The sequence below is a fragment of the Pan troglodytes genome, chromosome 19, assembly GCF_028858775.2.
Source record: "Pan troglodytes isolate AG18354 chromosome 19, NHGRI_mPanTro3-v2.0_pri, whole genome shotgun sequence".
Taxonomy (NCBI): Eukaryota; Metazoa; Chordata; class Mammalia; order Primates; family Hominidae; genus Pan; species Pan troglodytes.
Window position 1 is genome coordinate 36,032,311 of NC_072417.2, and position 6,922 is coordinate 36,039,232.

At 52.3% G+C, this 6,922-nt stretch overlaps 1 non-coding gene across 1 annotated transcript; it reads right to left on the reverse strand.

Annotated features, from left to right (window-relative positions):
- Positions 1 to 5,997: 5,997 nt before the first annotated feature.
- On the reverse strand, positions 5,998 to 6,107 carry MIR365-2 (microRNA mir-365-2). The gene has a single exon (NR_035769.2). It is a non-coding gene; the product is annotated as a microRNA mir-365-2 (primary transcript).
- Positions 6,108 to 6,922: the final 815 nt, after the last annotated feature.

Genomic DNA, 6,922 nt, shown 5'->3' on the forward strand with positions numbered 1-6,922 from the left:
GCTTTGTCAAGTTGAGGACAGGATGGCCACCGCAGTTCCCAGCCTACATCCTATCAACACAGCAACTCCCTCAGAAAAAGAATGCTTCTTTCCCCATAACTGCTGCAGATGTCCCATGGCAGAGTCTCAGGACTTGGCCTCCAGGCCTGGAACACATGCCAGTGTCTAAAGCCAGGGTTTGGGGTTGGCCACACGAGAACCCCAGAGATACAGGGTAGGGGAGAAGTGATCTCCTGAAGTTACTAACAGAAAAAAGAAGTATTAAAAGAGGTATTATCAGAAGGGGGCATGGAAAGCCAACAGATGGCCACCTCATACCCAGGGAGTAGTGTCAGCATACACCCCTACCTCCAGACAATTCCACATTGGCCAGACTATCAGGGACAGACCTCAAACCCACGCGGGCCCAAGGCTGCTTTTCCGTGACATCACAAACTCTGCCTGTTAGATACAAGAATCAAAACAGAAAGTAAGCACTAATTGCTTCCCCACCAGTCCAGCCAAACAGAAACCCCTTCCTGCCTGTGCTGGGCTGTCTGCACCCCAAGGAAGCTGGCAGGGGAGGGAGCAGTTCCACATCAGCCACTCTGGCCCAGGCCCAGCAGGAGTGCCTCGGAGCTGACGGAGTCTGGGCTTATAGGACAAACCCCCTAGAGGGGAAGATGCCTCTGTGGGCGCTGGGCCTCAGCAATCTAGACCTGATGGGAATCCAGAGCAAAGAGGTAAAGCTTCAGTTTTCCAGTCCAGAGCCACTGTCCCAATACTTCAGCCAGGGAGGAGACTGTCAGGAAAGGTTGTCCTTGCAGGGTCAAGGATGGAAGGCACCATCCTCAGGCTGTGACCCAAACTTCATTTCCTGAGCCGTGTGGGGCAACCACCATTCACTGGGCATCTTCCCCATGCCAGGCATCACTGAGTTCTCTGCTGAAGTGTACTCCTGGCCGGGAAGGGAAAGGCAGCCACAATTTCTTGTATCTATTTGGAAGAAGCCTAGAAAGTACCCACATTCCTACATGGAACTATGGCACCCATCAAACAAATGAGGCAACAGGCTCAGCAGGGAGCTTTACCCCAAGTTCTCAGCTCAGTGACCGCCTTGATCAGACTCCCAGGCAAAGGCTTGTCCCAGCCCAACTCCAGGAGGTCAAAGCGCTTGTCTCAGCCTTGTCCAGCAGCTAGGCTGCTGACTGAGCTGAGGGTACTTCTGATCCAGGAAGCAGGAAGCCAAGGCAGCTTAGGGCTATCTCCCAACCCAACTCCCCAGGGAACCTGGGCAAGAAAAGCCTGAGCTGATGCCCACTGCCCCATCTCCCACTAAGGTGCTGGCTGAATCTGCCTGTACAGCCATGCTGCTTTCTGGGAAGCAGGTTTAATGGACATCGCTGCCAAGAGTGTACACTCTGCTGCAAAGTGCTGGGCGGGGGGACGGTGAGGGCCAGACTGAGGAGGGAGAGGGCCAATGCCAAGCAAGGAAGGAGCGGCGGAGTACACGGGGCCCTCCCTTCCAAAGGAAGCCCGAGGGCTGGCCCAGAGCCACTGGGCTCCGGGAAAATGGTGTTCTGAGCTCCCAGATTCTATCTCTACCCTCCACGAGCAAGGCAGGCTGGTCCTCCGGCTCTGCAGACCTGCCAGGGAACAGCTGACCACTTCCTGGAGCCGACAATGCACCCATCGTTAGCTCCCTGCGCTGGCTGCCTGCCCAGCCTGCCCGCAGGCCAGGCCTCTGGAGCTGAGCTGGGCAGGAAGGAGAGAGGGGCAGGGACAGTCTGCTAGAGACCTGGGCACCCCCAGTAGAGCTCTGTCCCTGAGGACTCAGACAAGCAAGCCCCATGCAGGGCTGTGTTCCTTCCTAGATGCCTCTGTCCAGGCAAGGAGAGCTGGGTGACATGGGCCAAGCCTCTTGAGTGTTCTGAGCCTATTCCTCATGTGTAAAATGGGGCCAAATCTCACCGTGCCCACAGCTGGGATTAGTGCAACAGGGCAGGCTGCGGGCAGCTGTGGGTCCAGGCTGGCTGGCAGGGGACACAGAGCATTGGGAAACTAGGGGATGATGACTCACCCTGCTGGGGCAGCCCCTACCCACGCCTCAGCATACTGTGATGACCAAGTGTCCAATTATTATTAAGCACAAGAATATGCTTCTTATGATCCATATGCTCATCATGAATACTAATGACTAGTACTACTGAAACAGCACTCATCTGAAGGGTCAGAAGTTGTGTATTTTACATCTCATCTCTGCCATATTCTGTGTCTTCAGATAAGTCCCCCGATCCCCTTAGCCTCAGTTTTCTGCTTGCAAAATGAGGATCAAAAGATGACTGAGCAGCAGAGACAGTAATGGAAATGAAAGTTGGCCAACTGCAAATGGTCACGTCCCTTGATCGGGTTCTGAAGGCAAAGTTGGAGGAAACCTCTTCCATCTCTAGCTTGCGGGCATTTAACCCGACTCTGATTGCTTAAGAGACTCACCTGAGGAACATAAGAAAAAAAAATAAATAACTGGTCAGGTGTGGTGGCTCATGCCTATAATCCCAGCATTTTGGGAAGCTTGAGCCCAGGACTTCAAGACCAGCCTGGGCAACATAGTGAGACCTCATCTCTACAAAAAAAATTTTTTAAATGGCCAGGCACTGGGCGTGGTGGCTCATGCCTGTCATCCCAGCACTTTGGGAGGCTGAGGCGGGCAGATCACTTGAGGCCAGGAGTTTGAGACCAGCCTGGCCAACATGGTGAAACCCTGTCTCTACTAAAAATACAAAAGTTAGCTGCACGAGGTGGTGGGCACCTGTAATCCCAGCTACTCGGGAGGCTGAGGAAGGAGAATCGCTTGAACCCAGGAAGCAGAGGTTGCCATGAGACGAGATCGCACCACTGCACTCCAGCCTGTGCCACAGAGCAAGACTCTGTCTCAAAAACAAAAACAAAAACAAAAACAACCAGCAGCCAGGCGCGGTGGCACACACCACACGCTACTTGGGAGGCTGTGGGAGAATCACTTGCACCCCGGAGATTGAGCCTGCAGTGACCCAAGATCGAGCCACTGCACTCCAACCTGGGAGACAGAGAGAGACCCTGTGTTAAAAAAAACAACAACAAATAAAAAACAACAAACAAAAACAAAGATACCAGTCCTTGGGCCCTTTCATTCCCCAGCAATTCAGATCCAATGGGTCCTGCATGGGACCAGGCATTGGCATGTTTTTAATGCTCTCAAGTGATTCTTCTGTGCAGCCAGGTCAAGAAGCAATGCAGCCGCCCACTTATAAATCAGACGGGATAAAACCCTCTTGTCCGGCATCCTCACTGACAATTTCATCAATCCTGGTTTAGAGAGGCCTGGTCCTGCTCAAACACCCTCCAGCAAGATCACTGAGCTTCCTGGCCAGAGGCCAGCAGCGGCCCACAGCATATCCTGCTTGGTAAAAAGAAAATAAAGGCTTTCTGGCCTGAGGGCACAGGGCCATTGCTCAAATGAGTTATGAGCCTGACCCTTTTAAAAGTCCCAATCCTGCTAACTGGGTGGGGAAGTACAGGCATGAGTTAAAAAGGCTGGAAAGATAGATTTAATTAGCAGACATTATCTCTAGGTATGGGCATTTATAAGCCCTTTCCATCTCTTTTTGTTTTGTTTTGTTTTGTTTTTTGGAGGCAGGGTCTGGCTCTGTTGCCAAGGCTGGAGTGCCATGCAGCGATTTTGGCTAGCTGCAACCACCACCTCGCAAGTTCAAACAATCCTCTCACCTCAGCCTCCTGAGAAGCTGGGACTACAGGCATGCACCACCACACCCAGCTAATTTTTGTATTTTTTGTAGCGACGGGGTTTTCGCCATGTTGCCCAGGCTGGTCTCAAACTCCTGAACTCAAGTGATCAGCCCACCTAGGCCTCCCAGAGTGCTGGGATTATAGGTGTGAGCCACCAAGCCTGGCCCCTTTGTATTTTTCAAATGCCCTATAGTAGAAGGCAATTATTTTATAATTGGGAAAAAACAGTAATCAGTTTTATGTTTGATATATTGCCTCTTTTAAAAAGTTGATGTAGGCTGGGTGCCGTGCCTCACGCCTGTAATCCCAGCACTTTGGGAGGCCAAGGAGGGTGGATCATGAGGTCAGGAGATAGAGACCATCCTGGCTAATACGGTGAAACCCCATCTCTACTAAAAATACAAAAAATTAGCTGGGCGTGGTGGCGGGCACCTGTAATCCCAGCTACTCAGGAGGCTGAGGCAGGGGAATCACTTGAACCTGGGAGGCGGAGGTTGCAGTGAGCCGAGATCATGCCACTGTGCCACTATACTCCAACCTGGGTGATAGAGTGAGACTCCATCTCAAAAAAAAAGAAAAAACCAAAAAAGTTGATGTATTATCTTTTGCAAATGTTTTGTGGTAAAGAATGAAGAACTGGCCAGGTGCAGTGGCTCACGCCTATAATCCCAACATTTTGGGAGGCTAAGGCAGGAGGATTGCTTGGGCCCAGGAGTTTGAGACCAGCCTGGGCAACATGGCAAAACCCTGTCCCTACAATAAATGCAAAAATTAGCCAGGCATGGTGGTGTGCGCCTGTAGTCCCAGCTACTCGGGAGGCTGAGGTGGGAGGATCGCTTGAGCCCAGGAGGTAGAGGTTGCAGTGAGCCTGGTTCAGGCCACTGCACTCCAGCCTGGGTGGCAGAGTTAAGATTCTATGTCAAGAAGAAAAAAAAAAAGAATGAGGAACACATGTAAGAACAAGGAGGTTCAGGGGAATGAAGGGCAGGAGAAAGGGGCCCCATGGGAGGGGATGATTGAGGGTAGCAAATGGCCGGGAAGCTGATCGGGGATGAAGGAACCTTTGCAACACCCCTGTCCATTGGAGGTTGCGAGAATAGCATTTCATGGGAGCCCCAGCTATCCCTTACCAAGAAAGGATAAATGCCATCATGTTTAAACTTTACCTTGGAACTGTCCTTGCCCTGTGCAGAAAAAAGCCAAGGCTCCTGAGCAAACCCAGCTCCTTCAAAACTGTCTCTGGGAGAGCTCGTGTGGAGGTAGTCACAGTAGCACCGGCCAGTGCCCACTGGAGCCAGGGCTGGGCTGCAGGGAAGATCGTGGCAGTTGGACTTCTGCAAATGCTGAGCACACGTGGTCATCTCCTCCAGTGACGAGAGCTTTTGAGCTGCACCTAGAGACCCTGGAAATACCTCAAGGGTAAACTTCCCCTGCTGACCCATGAGAACTTTCAGTCAAGGAAAAGCAAGCTCCAGGGTCACAGCAGAGGGTCAATTCACTGTTCTATTTTCAAAATGGCTAGTTCACTGGGTCTCAGACAGACAGTGGATTCTGAGGCTCCTTCTATTTTATTTTATTTATTTTTTGAGACAAGGTCTCACTGTGCTGCCCAGGCTGGAGTGCAGTGGTGCAATCTTGGCTCACTGCAACCTGCAACTCCTGGGCTCAAGCAATTCTCATGCCTCAGCCTCCCGAGTAGCTGGGACTACAGGCACACACCACCACACCCGGCTAACTTTTGTATTTTTAGTAGAGATGGGGTTCTGCCATGTTGGCCAGGCTGCCTTCTATTTTAAAATACAATGCAAGTTCCTGCGCAGATAGATGCCTCCTCTACTCCTGCCTCAACTTCTCAGGAAAGGTTGGGGGGCATCTTGTCCAGCCCCACTCTGTTGCCTCTAACATCACTGACCCAGAAGATGACCTTCCTTGGGCACTGCTCGTGCAGCTAGGCTCTTCCAGGCCTTCATTGCACACAAACCAGGGAGTTCCTGCACCCTCCTGGGCTCCAACCTGCACAGGAATATCTTGATGTCCAGCCCTCCCGACCCTCAGCCACTCCAATCCTCCACCAGAAGAGAAGATGCTAAAAATGCACGCAAACAAAATTGTTTTAATAATCAGCAAATCCCCATTCACTCTTATTTTGGACGTACATTCCAATCTGACCCCAGGAAGTCCCGGTCCTCCCAGAAGGGCCAGGTGGGTGAGAGGCAGGTTGCTGGCCGCTGCCCGATGCACACTGCAAGAACAATAAGGATTTTTAGGGGCATTATGACTGAGTCAGAAAACACAGCTGCCCCTGAAAGTCCCTCATTTTTCTTGCTGTCCTTGAACACTCTCCAGGTGAGGAAGCAGTCGTCTGCCACGCCCAGATGAGCCGAGGTGAAGCTGGTGTTCCCTCACCCGACACTGACCCCTTCCCCACAGCCCATGGAAAGCTCCCTGGTGGGTGGGAAGGCTGCAGGGTCTCCAGAGAGACACAATTCTCTCCGATGCTGGGCCCAGCTGCGGCCAGCCTCGCCGCCCTCCCAAGGCATACCCAGGAATGACCTGGGTTCCACCTAAAGCCAACTCAGAACCCAGCGCCTTCTGCCTGCAGGAAACTGCAGACCAGCATCCTGGTGGAATCCCAATGTGGAGAGCAGCCCCCAAAACTCGGGAACGTGGCAAGAACTATACTATAGTCTGTAGCCCCTGTGTTCACAGGAGGGGCGTGGACCATCTCAGAGAGACAATGATGGTCTCAGGCCTGGCGTGACACATGAACACAAGACAGCCAGCCTCCAACCTTCTTGTAACCAGGCCTGAGGCCAGGCCTGATTCAGGCAAAGAGAAGAAAACACCAGGAAGTGCCCAGAAGAGCAACCCAGGCCTGAAAACCCGGGAGAAGAGCTGCCCCGACTCTCTCTAGCCCATCTTAAAGAACAGTACACAGACACGAGATTCCAACAGGAATGGGCACGGGAACTCCGGTTCCGCTTCTCTCCAGCAGTCGCGGCCTTGGTTACTCTGCCTGTAAAATGGGCCTGGAAGGAGCTAAGCTCCCACCACCCTCTCTCCCATTTCAAAGGGAAAGCCAAAGAGGAAATGAGACTTTCAGCTCTGTCACAGAAAGCAAAGGGGCTGGAAGAGGCTGCAACCTGTGAGAAACAGC